This window comes from Pantherophis guttatus, chromosome 4 (assembly GCF_059756535.1).
Source record: "Pantherophis guttatus breed Tessera chromosome 4, ASM5975653v1, whole genome shotgun sequence".
Classification (NCBI taxonomy): domain Eukaryota; kingdom Metazoa; phylum Chordata; class Lepidosauria; order Squamata; family Colubridae; genus Pantherophis; species Pantherophis guttatus.
The window spans coordinates 151,913,450-151,930,007 of record NC_142066.1 but is presented as its reverse complement, the minus strand read 5'-3'; the positions used below and the strand labels follow the sequence as shown (position 1 = coordinate 151,930,007).

The 16,558-nt window shown below is 44.4% G+C and overlaps 1 long non-coding RNA gene across 1 annotated transcript in view; it reads left to right on the top strand.

Annotated features, from left to right (window-relative positions):
• The first annotated feature begins 367 nt into the window (after window positions 1-367).
• The window catches only part of LOC117654788 (uncharacterized), a 72,932-nt gene continuing 56,741 nt past the window's right edge, over window positions 368-16,558 (top strand). The window contains exon 1 of the long non-coding RNA XR_004588394.3: window positions 368-482. This is a non-coding gene — a long non-coding RNA (uncharacterized LOC117654788). The remainder of the gene's footprint in view (window positions 483-16,558) is intronic.

Sequence of the window (16,558 nt, the reverse complement as noted above, 5' to 3'; positions counted from 1 at the left end):
CTGGTTCTTCAGACAATTCTGTTTGTCTTTCCAAGATCTTTAAAGTCCTAGTTTTATACATTTAAAAAATAGAATTCAGGGAAGGGGAGGAGAGAGGGGTGCACCAAGGCCTCTTTTCATAAGAGTCAAAAACTTAAGTTTCATAACAAGAAAATCACAAGTCTAAATCAGAGGGCCTAAAGATTGTATATCATAACTCGAACTGCCAACCAGGCTGAGAAAAACCAGTCTGACAAGTTTTTTGCTTTCTAGCCAGTTGCCCAAAAGGCTGTTTCGTTTTGTTTTGTTTTTTTGCCTGCCTTCAGCCTTCCCCCACCCTGCACCAATGCAAAGAATTGCCTGTATTTCACACAGTTGTGCATCAGGCTTCACTTCCAGACCGTAGTTTTGTCACTTAGTCTGGGTCTCCTCTTAGATCTTAGGACTTGGATCCTCAGAATTTCAACCCTACACCATCTCCCTAAGTCTGCTGCAGGACACAGGTAGTCACTTTGATCTTGTGAATGCATTATGAATTTTGAGAACATGTTGTGGGTGCTCTCGCAAAATGACTGCTGAGGTGGGCATGACTGGTTATAAAATACCTTTGCCAGAAGGTGTTTCTGCCACTAAAGGTCCAGCAGGATTTTAAAAGACAGTTTGGTTTTAACTTTTTCCTGAACAAGAGAATCCACTAAAGCAGGGGTGGGCAACTGTGGCCCTTTTACAACCTGTGGACTTCAACTCCCAGAATTCCTGAGACAGCTGCACTAAAGGCAAAATATGAGGGCCACAAATGTGAGGATTGTTTCATTGCACCATGTGTGGCTTTATTGCTTCCCAACCTAAAATACATTCTGTCTCTCAGACTCTTAAATCAGTGTTTTGTCAAAGTTGTTAACATATGTAGACTTCAACTCCCAGAATTCCCCAGTCAGGATGGGAAATTCTGGGAGTTGAAATCCACACATCTTAAAGTTGCCAAGTTTGAGAAACATTGCTGTAAAAGGATAGTGGAAAACAGAATATTGGATACTGGAGCTTAAACAGTGTGTGGTATTGTGGGAACAAAAAAACTAAAACAAAAATATTCCAAACAATTAGATAGAGACTATAGTGACACCCACATTAGCATCATTTTGATGCCAGTCAAATGCATTTTATTTTCCCAGACTTCATATGTTCATTGTATTTTGTTGCATTGTTTTAGATGTTGTTTAGAACACCTTGCTCTTGCCTAGTTTTTGTTTTTATTTTTATTTTTTCTAACAGTATAATATCTATTTTAACAGTGTTTTATTGTTATCCCACAGAAATCTTGACAGTTGGACAGTTTAATCTTTTTATTTATTAAAGAATGAATTAAAGTTAACATAGACTAAAAGTGGAGAGCAAATTTCCCTAACCCAGACTAAGAACTATTTTCAAAACTATTATCCCCAATAACACACAGGTAGGTAGGCATTCATACATATATACTCAGAACTTGATGATGATTGCCTTGGGATGCTGCTTTTCTAACACAGCAGATAAGGTGACTAACTTGTACATCAGCATGCATTCCTTAAAGCTATTTCATTGTCTGGAAGCATTCTGCCTAATTGTTTCCTAAAACAATCATTCACAGTAAATAGCAAATTATGCAGTAATGCACTCACATATGTGTGTGCACAGACAGGCACACACGAAGAAACAATAGTTTTGCATTTAACTGCTCTGACTGAATTGAATGGATTGGATTTATCTTCATCCAGGCGGGTTTTGAACTCTTGAGAGGGTGAGGGGAGAGTTGCATTTGTCCAGCCCTTAACAGCATCTGTACATCCTTTTATTTTATCAATCCCTGCTTCTGAGAAGTTTCAAGCCCTTGTATTTCACCAAAAGGTTTCTTTTCTGAATGAAACCTGTAAATCCTCTACTAGAATTGAGGAACTGGACGTAATTTCAGGATGTTCTTGTTTGAATTTCGTACGGGGCACAATGGAGAGAGGTGATCTTGAAAAGAAAATACTGTTTTAGATAAGAAGGGTCAATGACTTGTGTGCTGAAGCAGTTTTGGAAATCAGTTTCTGCTCGAATAAGAAAGCCTTTTCAACATTTCCTGAAAATAAACACTGACTTTCTTAAAGTCTTTGCAAGAAGTACTTATCCCAATAATTAGATTATCTGACTTGTTTGGTGCCTCATGATCAGAATTTTTTAACTGATAGGCTGGCCTCCTATCTGCTCTCTCCCAGTGTTTTTTTTTTTTTAAATTTGATTTATATGCCGCCCTTCTCCAGAGACTCAGGGCGGCTTACAATGCGCTAAGCAATAGCCTTCATCCTTTTGTATATTTATACAAAGTCAGCTTATTGCCCCCACAATCTGGGTCCTCATTTCACCTACCTTAGAAAGGATGGAAGGCTGAGTCAACCTTGAGCCTGGGGAGATTTGAACTTGCAGTAATTGCAGGCAGCTAGATTTAATAACAGTGCTTTAGTCTGCTGTGCAACCAGGGGTTTACTCTACCCCTCAGCTGATACCTGTGCAGGTGGGAAAGAAGTAAAAAGTGTGTCTGCCAGGCATTGGTCCCACTGCATAGCATAATAACAGTGTTTACAAACATAGAGAGAATGAACATTTCTGGGTTGCACCAATATCTCTGCATAACAGAGTTAGAAGGGATCTTGGAGTCTATGGAGAATCTCAGTCATCCAGGTCCTGGTTGTCCCAAAGGTGCTTTTTAAAGATGCAACTGGACTTTCTGGTTTTTCTTTGAAGACGTTTCGCTTCTCATCCAAGAAGCTCAGAACTGAAGAAGCTTCTTGGATGAGAAGCGAAATGTCTTCAAAGAAAAACCAGAAAGTCCAGTTGCATCTTTAAAAAGCACCTTTGGGACAACCTTGGAGGTCTTCTAGCCCAGCCCCCTTCTCAAGCAGGAGACCCTATACCAGTGATGGCTAACTTTTTTGCCGTCGTGTGCCAAAAGCAGGGGGAGTGCGGGGGTGTCACACCCATGCGTGTCCACACCCATAATTCAGTGCGCCCCACCACCCCCTGCATGCGTGCGCGAAACCCCTGCACTCCCCCCACTTTTGGCATGCAATGGCACGGTGGGCCCAGTAGGCCCGATTTTTGCCCTCCCCAGGCTCCAGAGGCTTTCTTGGAGCCTGGGAAGGGTGAAAACAGCCTTCCCTATCCCCCTGGAGGCCCTACGGAGGCCAGAAATGGCCCGTTTGCTGACTTCTGGTGGGCCCGGAAGGCCCAAAAATCAGCTGGCTGGCACGCACATGTGTGCTGGAGCTGAGCTAGGGCAACGCTTATGTGCCCACCGATATGGTTCTGCGTGCCACCTGTGGCACGCGTGCCATAGGTTCGCCATCATGGCCCTATATCATTACAGACCAATAGCTGTCCAATCTCTTCTTAAAAATCTCCAGTGTTGGAGCACCCACAATTTCTGGACACAAGCTGTTCCCCTATTGTTCTCACTGTTACCAAATTTCTCCTTAGTTCTAGGTTGCTTCTCTCCTTGATTAGTTTCCACCCATAATCTTCCTTTATTCCTTTATTTCTTCCCTCTGCAAAACCTGAGTTTTGCAGGTTATGTGGGTGGGGTTTGAGTTTTTTTTGGAGGAAGAATGCCCACTGCCTAACCCAATGTTTTTCAACTTCAGCAACTTTTAAGACTTCTGAACTTCAACTCCCAGATTTCCCCAGCTAGCATGTGGGTAAACTGGTTTACCCACATGGGCACCCAACCATCATTTGTGTGGGGTCCATGATGACTTCTGCGCTTGGTGGTTTTCTTGCAGACTTTTTATTACCCAAATGAAACTAGTTTAGGTCTAGTACTGATGAGGTTACCTGGTTTGCGCAATGAAACATCTGGAAAAAAAAAACCCACCAAGGTCAATGACCATCAAGGACTTCTCATTTCAACCCTGTGCTATAAGTATTCTTCTTTATTGGCATCGTTTTTTGTCTTTGTTAAGAAGGGACACTCTTTGATGCCGATGTGAGAAAAGGCCTTCTAAAAAAGATGCTAGCTTGGTACTTTGCTTTCCAGCACACCTTTGGAGAAGCCTGAAGAAGTGGTAACACAGACACATACACTAGTCGGCAGCACTGAATTCATAGCCAACAGCCTTGGAATTTCTATAATCCCGAGATCAGCAACAGGCTGATGCTGCCACCTGCATCATGCGGAGACATGTTTTTATTCATGGTTTACATGATACCACAAGAATAAACAAAGAAGGCTTTGGCGGTGTCCCTTCCAAGCTGTTTCCCCTAATTCAGAAAAACCTAAATATCCTTAAACTCTGATTTCTACAAAGAGTGGCTATGATCCTTTCAGTACTTCGGTTGACTTTACAGATCCGAATAAACAAGAATACCTGTTTGATTGTGGTTTTGCAGGACTTGCAAAATCACAAACTGGGGGTTTAATGGTTTAGCAAGCTCAAAGCAATGATGGTTTATTCAATAAATCATGGGTTATGCAAGGGATGGCAGAACAGGGGATTTGAAATCCAAGCTGTCCAAGCAAGAGTTCAACATGGTACAGAATTAACAGCCTGAAAACTGGCTGAAAAGGTTTGAAAAAGCAAAGGGAAGTTAAGTATACTTTTGATTGCTCGGTTTTTAATACAAGTAGTCCTCAACTGTTAACAATTCATTTAGTAACTGTTCAAAATTTCAACAGCACATTTACAATGGGTGGGTTCTACTTACCTTTACTACCAGTTCGCAATGGGGCCATGCGCAGAAGCGTTTTGATGATGTCAGGGTCAGTGGGTGGAGCCTCCTGTCAGTTTTACTACCAGTTCTATAGAATCGGTGTGAACCGGGAGCAACCCACCACTGATTTACAATTGTGGCAGCATCCCCTTGGTCATGTAATCATAATTTGGACGCTTGGCACGTGGCTCATATTTATGACGGTTGCAGTGTCCTGGGGTCACGTGATCAGTTTTTGCGACCTTCTGACAAGCAAAGTCAATGGGGAAGAGATTCATTTAACGACCGTGTTACTAACTTAACAAATGCAATGATTCACTTAACAACCGTGCCAAGAAAACTTATAAAATGGGGCAAACTCACTTTATAAATGTTTCACTTAATAACATAAATTTTAGGCTTAATTGTGGTCATAACTTGAGAAATACCTCTACTGTTCTTGCTTTTTTTTTGTCCTATTATTCAAAATAGTCCTACAATATTTAATTATGTTTGCTCCAATTTGGATTTATATTTTTTTTCCTTCCTTCCTTCCTTCCTTCCTTCCTTCCTTCCTTCCTTCCTTCCTTCCTTCCTTCCTTCCTTCCTTCCTTCTTTCCTTCCTTCCTTCTTTCTTTCTTTCTCTCTCCCTTTCTCTCTCTGTTTCTATTTTTTGCTGGATAGAAAGTAAAGAGCTCACCAATCACGGTTCTTAAGGTTTGATAGCCTTGTACTTGTAATGGCTTATAAGATTTGCTCTCCAACTTTGAAGAGCACAGGAAAGTAAAATAATAATATCTCACCATATTTTTTATGGGAGAGATACTTTTTGTCTGACTCCTCTGATGACACCTATCCAGTGTGGTTAAACCTCTGGCATAGCTCTCATCTCCCTTGAGAGCACACAAACACCACAACCACATCAAGGGGACAATAACAATAACACCATCAAACAAGAACATCTGCCTGTCCCAGGTCCTTGGAAAAAAACTCAATAGGTGGATAAAAATGCCAAATTCAGTCTGAACATCTGGCTGGCTGTGTGATGAACCATAATAATAATAATAACACTCAAGACTCGGCAATTGACAAACATTATCGGCATTGACAAAATCCCCATCAGTCAATTGCAAAAGGCAGCTTTACTTGGAACAGCTCATATCCTGTGATGATACCTTTAGCACCATCAAACATCCACATTTGCCTATCTTAGAGGCTTGGAAAGGACTCAATGGGTAGACAAAAATATCAAATCTGGTCTGAACATCTGGCTGATTGTGCAAGGAACCATTATTTGATCATCACCAGGAAAAGGTTCCTAGCTTCCCTCCAAAAGTAAGCCAAAAGAATCAGAATTAAATGCAAATTATATGTTTGAATGAATGTTAATATACAAGCATATACACATACGCAGATGCACAGAAGTACATACACATATATATGCTTTATGAATAAGATCTCAAATTAGTTTCCCAAATATGAGTCATTTTACATCATTGCCATATGTCACTTCAACTCAATAAAGTCTTTTTGCTTGGCTAGCAATCATCTCCAAGCATTGCTATTAATGAATACATATTTTGCAACAATAATTAGGCAACAACTAATTTACACAGATTACAAACAGGGGAGAGTCGCTTTGGGAGAAAATAAAATGGAAAGCTAAACACACCATAAATATATCAGAATGCTTTGACACTGCTTGGCAGTACAAAATTGCATGAGGATAGAGAATAGGAATGCAGTTTTCAATTCTGGTCTTTGCTTGCATTATCAGCTTTTGACATGTTCTAGATGTCATGAGACACTTAGAATTTTTAGCCAATTTTTAGCCACTGGAAAAAAAACAGAGTGCTATGGCTGTCGTGCTGGTTGGAAGCTCTGTGAATTATTGTTCCATACAAGACTAATCCAGATTGAAACAGTTGGTTATATTAGATCAGTTTCAAGTGTCATCTTACCCTGGCTCAATATTTTAGGAAGCCCACTTCTTGTGTTCATCTCTGTTTGATATTAGTTCCCAACTGTGTAATCAATGATGGTTCTCAATTTCAATTTCAATTCTCAATATCTATGGAGATTCTTAATCATCCAGGTCATGATTGTCCCAGAAATGCTTTTTCCAAAAAGCAACTGGACTTTCTTGCTTCCCCCCTCCCCCTTTTGAAAAAACTTTGCTTCTTCTAGGACTCAAGAAGCTTCTTGGAAGGAAAACATTTTCAAAGGAGAAAAAAAACCCAAGAAAAAGCTTTTTTATTTTTTTAAAGCATCTTTGGGATAACATCATCTCATAGAATAAACCATAAACAAACAAGGAATTTTACAGGCCAATAAAATGGTGGTTAGGCCTAGTTGCTTGATACAGCTCAGTATTTTGGGGCAGAAAAATAATATTGGAAAACAATTTCAGTGGTGGCCCTTGAAGTTGGTAGGAGTTATTGATAGCCTCAGCATGAGACAAAAGCAAAAAAACAAAAAAAATCTATAACAGAGTCGAAAAGCTCAAAAGCCTGAGCAGAAAATAAGATCGTGCATTGGTCAAGACTTTCACGATGGGAGGAAAACATTAGCAGGAGTGTGGAAAGAAAGTTATATATATATCCTTATACCAACAATAATGGCACTTCAGATGTGAAGAGCAATAAGAAGAATTACACATCCTGAGAAGGGGCAAAAGCCACTTCCAATCTGATTTCTAATGCATTTCTCCATCAATGGCTTTGTTCCTTTCCAAAAGAGAAGCCGAGAAGAAGGCTTCAAGCAACCTCCTCTAGGTTTTTTTTCCCCCCATAGTTATACCTGTTCAAGGATTCTTCCCCCAGTTTTTTTTTTTACTTATAGATAATTATTTGTACTAATCAGGTTTGCAGGACTTGCTTGGCTTCCATCATATTTGATTCATCACTGGGTCAACTTATACTTTATATCAGGATTCCATTTGGTAGGATTTACAGGAAAAACAACACCAAGCAAAATAGAAGTCATAATTGGTCAAATAGAAGGACTGATGCAAACAAACAGAAGGACCGAAACAAAAGAAACGGAGAAATTACAGCAGTTTAATAGATATGCAATTAAAAGGCATTTGGTGGAAGCTTCATTGGAGTGAGTAGATGTCATATTAATTTACAAGGTCAGTCAATAGCAGTTGCCTTCCCCTTTTGACTTTAATTGTCGGAAACCGGCTGCAGGAAGGTCGCAAATGGTGATCATGTGATCCCAGGTCACTGCAACCTTTGTAAAAAAACATGCCAGTTGCTAAGTACCCAAATTTTGATCAAATAACCATGGGGATGCTATGATGGTTATAAGTGTGAGGACCAGTTGTCTCTTTTTCTAATGCTGCTGTAATTTTCAATAATTACTGAATGAATGGTTATAAGTTGAGGATTACCTTTATTTCATTGGGTTTCGTTAGATATCTTTCTACCCCTGTGGTTTCAATGGTTATTCTCATTCCTCCATCTGAAAATTTAAAAAAAAACAACAGAATTTTCTGTGTCTTTACTTGGGAGGCTTAAAATCCATAGAAGGATAGCATTAACAAAAGCAGTTAGACTTATATACTGCTTCATAGTGCTTTTACAGCCCACTCTAAGCGGTTTACAGAGTCAGCATATTGGCCCCAACAATCTGGGTTCTCATTTTACCCATCTCGGAAGGATGGAAGGCTGAGTCAACTTCGAGCCGCTCAGAATTGAACTCCAGGCTGTGGGCGGAGTTTGCTTGCAATACTGCATTCTAACCACTGCACCACCACAGCTCAAATGACAGAAAAATCAGATATTTATATGGGCCATTTGTCATTAAACAAACAAACAACAAACTGTACTGCTCCTTGTGAATTCTGATGACATTTGTTTTCATCTTCTTTGGAATAAAAATTAAAAGTAAATTCCTTTCCTCATTTTGAATTTTAAAAAAGCTAGATAGGAAGAAAATTGACTCGTTTGAACTATGGTGCTGGAGAAGGCTCCTGCGTATTCCTCGGACAGCAAAGGTGAATTACAAGCAAGTCCTGGAGGGTATAACACCAGATATTTCACTGGAAGACAAAATCACAAAACTGTGTCTCACTTACATTGGCCTCGCCATGCGGGGAAATTCACTGGATAAAATAATTATGTTTGAGGAGTTAGTGGTAAAATGAAACAGGTTGTCAAAAAGCATGGTGGCTGGATACTATCAAAGCTGACACCATCCAGAGCATAGAAAAGCTCAAAGAAGTCATGCAAGATCAGAAGATGTAGAGAGACATGGCCCATAGGGTTGCCAAGAGTCAGTCTTGACTGAATTGATACCATCATCATCATTATCATCATATGAGCCGCGGTGGTGCAGTGGTTAGAGTGCAGTACTGCACCTACTTCTGCTGCCTGCTGGCTCACTGCAATTTGGCAGTTCAAATCTCACTGATCTGTTCCCGTCCACACACACACACAAACACAGCCAGCCGAGGGTTAAGGAAGCAGTTGGCACACACCCAGGTCTTTATCTCCAACTTGGCAGCGATATACACACCGTCTGCCAAGTGCTTTTATTTCCACAGAAAAAGAAAGATAATATACTCAGCGTACAAGAGTCCAACAGAAATAAATATTCCTCTCAGCAGTTTCGGACGATGCTTTAGTGACTATCCAAGGTTTATTTTTGTTCGTCACAGGGATCACTGGCCACCACCCTCTATTATATAGTCTCTGGGGTGTGGTCCAGTGACTCAGTTCTAATCCCTAGCACACCTCCTGAGCAGCTGCAATCGTTTATCACGCCTTCGGAGGCGTGCATCCAGGAATGACGTCTCTCCCTCACTCTCATCCGAGACACCTGTCTCCCAGCTAATCTCCTCTCCCTCGGCCGGCACCTAAGACAGTGCCAGAGGGGAGGGGCCTGGAGAGGGAAGCCTGGCTGACTCCTCTTCCTCATGCTCGGAGTTTTCTTCCTCTGATGGGATAGGCTCAGAGGGCGGGGCCACAACACTCACCAGGCTCCAGATTGACTCAGCCTTTCATCCTTCTGAGGTTGGTAAAATGAGGACACAGATTGTTGAGCGCAATAGGCGACTCTGTAAATCACTTAGAGAGGCTATTGCTATTGTTATCATCATCATCATCACCTTGAATGGAATCTGGTAGAAAAAAAATCCAAGAGGATGTTTCTTCAGGGCACCTATTAATCTTCCATGAAGGTTGATATTATAAATGTCCCTCATCAGAAAAACACGGCTTTTTTATTCCTTGCAGGGGCATTCCAAAGTATGGTCCTCCATGACACAGCTTCATTCTCACCACAAAATAGCACTCACCACTTTTTCAAATTTTGTCTGCACTGAATTAATTGATTATGTGCCATCAACTCATTAGCAACCTCATAAGTCCGTGATGGCAAACCTATGACCCGCGTGCCACAGGTGGCATGCGGAGCCAAATCAGTGGGCACACAAGCATTGCCCTAGCTCAGCTCTGGTGTACATGTGCACACCAGCCAGCTGATTTTCAGGCCTACCAAGCCCACCAGAAGTCGGGAAACAGGTTGTTTCCGGCCTCTGGAGGGCCTCCGGGAGGGTGGGGAAGGCCGTTTTCACCCTCCCCAGGCTCCAAGAAAGTCTCTGGACCAGTGGTGGGTTCTACTTACCTTTACTACCAGTTCGCAATGGGGCTGTACACGCTCTTCTGCACATGCGTAGAAGCATTTTGATGACATCAGGGTCAGTGGGCGGAGCCTCCCGCCAGTTTTACTACCGGTTCTATAGAACCAGTGCGAACCAGGGGCAACCCACCACTGTTCTGGACCCACCATGCCATTGCATGCCAAAAGTGGGGGGAGCACTGGGGGTCACACATGCATGCACGGGAGGGCGGGGCGCATTGAATTATGGGTGTGGGCACGTGTGCATGCAACACCCCCCATGCTCCCCTTGCTTTTGGCACACGACGGCAAAAAGGTTAGCCATCACTGTCATAGGTAGACCTTCTCCAGGAGGATCTGCCCCTTCAGCTCTTTTAATGACGTCCACGCCGCCACTGGAACCGAATCCATCCACCTTGCTGCTGGTCTTGCCTTTTCTTCTCCTTCCTTTCCACAAAATTATGCTGGCTAGTGCATTTTTGTTGTATTCGGCACGTTTCCCTGATGATAATAGGGGCTCTCTCCTATTGGCTGGAAACATTGTGACGTCCCACGCGTGGGAGTTTTGGGTTTTGCTATTGGTTAGAGCAGCCCAGCAACCACTATATAAGAGCTGTCAGTCGCTCTGTTTTGTTTTGCCGGTTATTAGAGTTGTGTTCACTTTTAACTCAATAAAGAGCTGTTGTTAATCTGACAGTCACCTCAGTCGCTGCTTCTTATACCCCTTCTTATTACTGGCGATGAGGATGGGATGTTTTGTGTCGTGACCAGTGACCCGAGTCAAATATCACCGGCTATACTGAAATAGTCCTGCCACAGGCGATGGAACGTCGCAATCCACTCTCCAATACACACTATACCGGCATTTGTAATGGCTCCGCCGATATTTGCCCCATTCAATGCCACTACCGAGACTTGGGACGCATATGAGGAGAAGTTCTAATGTTATTTAGAGGCAAATGACTTCACCGACCTCTCGAGTAGCCGGAAAAGAGCTCATTTTTTAAACGCATGTGGTCCTGAGGTGTTCGTGATGGCCAGGACGTTAGTCACACCACAGCCCATCCATACCACATCCTGGGAGGTGTTGAGAGAGAAACTGAGGAGCCACTATTCACCAACACCTTCCTGTATAGCTCGAAGGTTTAACTTGAGGCAAATACTGCAGGAAGAAGGGGATTCAGTCAACCAATACGTAGCCCACCTGCGAACGGCCGCCCTGGACTGTGAATTTAGGGATCTAGACGATGCCCTGGTAGAACAGTTGGTTTGCGGGGTGCGAGACATTCACTTACAGAGGCGTCTGCTGGCAAAGAAGATCCTGGACCTTCAAACAGCCATTGAAGAAGCCCAGGCGGCAGAAATGTCAGACAAATCCACTGCGGATATAGGAAGTTTCATACTCCTGAGGGCCAAGCTGCAGCTGTCCACTTTGAGGACACTAACTCTGAGGAGGGGGAAGAGGAGTCCAATGTCAGCTGCCTTAAAGCGTTCACGGGGAGGAAACGGCTGACTGAAAAAAGAACCCCTCCTGCTTCCTGCCTCAGTTGTGGTGATAGGCATCCTAGGGCTACTTGCCAGTTCCGGTCAGCCACCTGTCGCCGTTGTGGTAAATTGGGCCATATTGCATGAGCATGCCGCTCGGGTCATCAGGCCCCAACATCAGCTAAAACCAAGGGTGCCGCGGTCAACAGTAGCGACGACTGTTTTGCAATCTTCCGTGGTTGCCGGGTCATGGAAGTGACCACATGCCAGGGCTGCCCGGATGGCTCTACAAAGCTTTTCCTGACGGTCATGTTTGAAGGAGTCTGTTGTCTGATGGAAGTCGACACCGGGTCATCTAAATCAATCGTTTCCTGGGCCACTTTAAAGAAAATACTGCCAAGCCTACAGAAAAGTCAGCTGTGCCCCTGCCCCGTCAAACTTCGCGATTATCAGGGGAACCGTATTCCTATTATTGGGCATGGCCATTTCCTAGTTGAAAAGGATAGTTTTACTGGCCGCCTTCCCTTAATCGTTGTAGACGGCTCTCTTCCCAGTCTCTTAGGGCTAGACTGGTTCAGCTCCCTAGGACTTGCCATTTCAGGCATCCACTCCACGTCCTCCTCGACCGATTCTGAAGCCTTGACCAGAGAATTCAGTGATGTCTTCAGCGACACTCTGGATAAATATGTGGGGTCCCCTATTTCGCTAAATTTAGATCCATAAATTGCCCCCATTAGACTCAAGCCTAGGAGGGTTCCTTTTGCTCTCTGGCCTAAAGTTGATGCAGAGTTGGACAAACTTATTGCCCAAGATGTTTTAGAACCCACTGACCATTCAAGGTGGGAAACACCTATAAAGCCTGATGGCTCGATTCGCATCTGTGTGGATTTTAAATGCACATTGAATAAGGCATTGCAGGCCAACCCCTATCCCCGTGGTCCAGCATTTGCTCCACTCCCTAGGATTGGGATCCCTGTTTGCAAAGCTGGACCTAGCCCAGGTTTACCAGCAGCTCCCAGTGGATGATGCCTTGGCCAAGGCACAAACTATCATGACCCACCATGGAGCATTTAAATGCTGGTGCCTCCAATTTGGAATTAGCATCGCCCTGGGGTTATTTCAGAATTTAATGGAATGGCTCCTGCACGATCTTCCGGGAATTGTCCCTTGCTTCGACGATGTGCTCATCTCTGCTTCTTGTCGGAGTGAGCTGATCGGCCATGTCAGGGCCGTCCTTCGTTTCTGAAAGGCTGGCCTCAAATTGAAGAAAACTAAATGTCAAATGTCAAGTGCCACAGGTGGAATTTTTAGGGTACCTAATTGACGCCACAGGAATTCACCCCACCCTTTCCAAGGTATCTGCTATTAAACAAGCGCCTATTCCCACCTGTAAGGTGGACCCGCAAGCCTTCTTGGGACTCTTAAATTTTTATAGCATGTTTTTGCCCCACGAGGCAACTGTGGCCAAACCACTCCACTGACTGCTGGGCAAAGACATGCCTTGGTCCTGGGGTGAGGCAGTGTCCCGCTCTTTCCGAGCTGTACAAGAGTTACTTACCTCTTCAGCTGTCCTTGTTCAGTACAGCTCCCACCTCCCCCTCATTTTGACAGCCGATGCTTCTCCTTTTGGCATAGGAGTGGTTCTAAGCCATAGATTTTCCAATGGCTTGGAGGCTCCTATTGCCTACTATTCAAGAACTCTGTCCACCACTGAACATAAATATAGTCAGTTGGAGAGGGAGGCTCTAGCCTCTGCGGCCTCTGTCAAGTGGTTTCACGACTATGTCTATGGCCGGCCCTTCGAGCTGGTGACCGATCATAAGCCCCTGTTAGGGCTCCTGACAGGGGACCACCAAACCCCTTTGATTCTTTCTCCAGGATGTCCCGCTGGACTGTGTTCTTGGCAGCCTATAATTATATCCTGGTCTACCATCCTGGCAACCAGATTACACACGCCGATGTGCTCAGCCGCTGTCCTTTGCCCATGTCCATCCTGGATCCTGCCCCGGCCTCCTCGGTCCTCCTCGTGGAGGAGATGGGTTCCCAATTGACCGCCACTGACGTCGCAGCCCACTCAGTGGAAGACCCCACCCTAGCTCAAGTGCTAGACTGGGTAGGAAGGGGGTGGCTGTTAGGACAAGTGGCCGAACGGTTTGTGCCATTCCGACTCAGACAGCACGAACTGTCTGTCCAATGGGGATGCCTCCTATGGGGACATAGGCTAGTCATTCTCCCAGACCTGCGAACCTCCGTTTTGGAGTGTTTACATGAGGCCCACCCTGGCATTGTCAGGATGAAGGGTCTGAGCCAGAGTTATGTTTGGTGGCCCGGAATAGACCATGATATTACTGACTGGGTTGCCAGATGCCAAACATGTCAACTGTCACGGCCAGAGACACTGTCCGCCCCACCCAGGGAGTGGGAATACTCAAAGGCCCCATGATCGTGAGTCCATCTGCATTTTGCAGGCCCCTATATGGGCCGCACCTTCCTTATATTAGTAGATGCCTATTCCAGGTGGATTGAACTAGAAATAATGCCTTCCACCTCCTCTGAGGCCATCATTCAGGTATTGCACAAACTGTTTGCCACCCACGGGCTCCCTGTGTCCTAGTGTCCGATAATGGGCTGCAATTGACATCCGCTACATTCCAAATATTCTTGGCAAATCTAGGAATCCGCCATGCCCAGGTTGCCCCGTATCATCCGGCCAGTAATGGCCTGGCTGAAAGGGCCGTGCGGTCAGCTAAAGAGGCAATGACCAGGCTAGGGCCCCGGGGTGGCAAGAAAGGATGTCTAGCTACCTACTCTCCCAGCACATGATACCTTGCTCATTTACTAACAGGAGTCCTGCCGAGATCTGATGGGACGGCACTTACAAACTACGTTAGATCGTCTGCACCCCACATACTTGCCAGGAAAGCCCCTGACTGGCTGTCGGCCCACCAGGGCATTTAAAGAAGGGGACCTGGTTTTCACACACAACTATGGGAGTGACCCCCGTTGATTGCCAGGACAGGTCGCACAAGTAACCGGCCCCTGCTCTTACAGGGTCCTGCTCGAGGACCGAAGGACCTGGTGGTGCCACGTGGACCAGCTACGGAGACGCGTGCTAGACCAAAACCAGGCAGCGTACAGGGTAACTGTGCCACGCAGTCCTCCGCCCCAACACCCATTCCTGACACCAACTGATGACATCGCGCACGGCCCTGGAGGCAACCAGCAGTTGCCCGACTTACTTGAAGGAGATGCCTCGGTCCCTGTTCCAGCCAACCCACCAGCTGATCCTCCAGCTGCGCAGGGAACTACCCCACAAGTTGCCGAACCTGAACTGAGACAGTCCGGACGAGTGCACAGGCGCCCTGCGTATCTTGATGATTATGCATGTGCAGTCCAGGGGGGAAGGGGTGTTGCATTCGGCACATTTCCCTGATGATAGTCGGGACTCTCTCGTATTGGCCGGAAATGTTGTGACGTTGCATGCATAGGAGTTTTGGGTTTTGCTATTGGGTAGAGCAGCCTGGCAGCCACTATATAAGAGCTGTCAGTTGCTCTGTTTTGTTTTGCCAGTTATTGGAGTTGTGTTCGCTTTTAACTCAATAAAGAGCTGTTGTTAATCTGACCGTTGCCTCAGTCGCTGCTTCTCATACCCCTTCTTATTAGTTTTCATTTCACTTTTTCTCTTCCTCACTGAGATCTGCTGGAGGATTGTTTACAACTATGCACAAAATCCTCTCTCCACAGAAACATCTCCATCTTTAAGGCTCTGTGAGATATAATGCACCTCATTATGATGAGCCAAAGGAAATTCTCCTCCCATTTCTGTGACAGATAGTGCTGTCTTTACAGGCCAATCATCCTCAATGTCCCCCAGGCTCATGAAGAAATTTTTTACCTCAGACAAATGTTAGTAATGTCATTTCAGGGCCCTTCTGGGCCCATAACCTGTCAGAGAATTGCACAACTGGTGTCCAAAAGGAGTCAGAGGTGCTGCAATGAACTTGTCATTTTATATAAATAAATATATTTTGCATCAATATTTACAGCAAACAAGATAATTAGGCAAAGAGGAACATCATGAGGTAAAACACAAGGCACGCAGAAGAAATAGGCGGGAAAAAAGAGAAATTCCCTTTCCACACCTACAGCAACCAATCACACTGCAGATTGCCTCATGCAAGAGCCAGCCCTCTCCCATCAATCAACTGTAACCGTGTGTTCTGGCGTATTGTACAACCCCATTGATCCAGCTACTAAATTTAAATCTCTTAACATAGATCTTCTCCAGGAGATCCTTCAGCTCTTCCGATAATGTCCATGTCGCCACTGGAACTGAGTCCATCCACCTTGCTGCTGGTGGTCATCTTCTCCTCTTTCCTTCCATCTTTCCCAGCATTACAGCCCTTTACAGAGAGCTAGGTCTTTGTACCATGTGTCCAAATTAGGATAATTTGAGCTCGATCATTTCCACGCTATGAGAAATGGAAATAGTAGGCCCACCTTTTGTTAACGCCATTAGTTTAAATTGTATGAATTGCAAGACTACAGTGGCTAAATTTCTCCCTGATATAGCTTTCATAATTCCAGGGATAACACAACACCTACTCTTCAGCCACTTGTGAAAAGACTCTTTATTTGAAGAGTCATAGCTGTAAAATCACTGGGTGACAACTTAATGAAAAATTGCTGCATTTAATTTTCCTTTTTAAGATCTGGATGGGAAAGATCAAGGAGGCACTAATGTTTGCAAATGATCTATGCAATC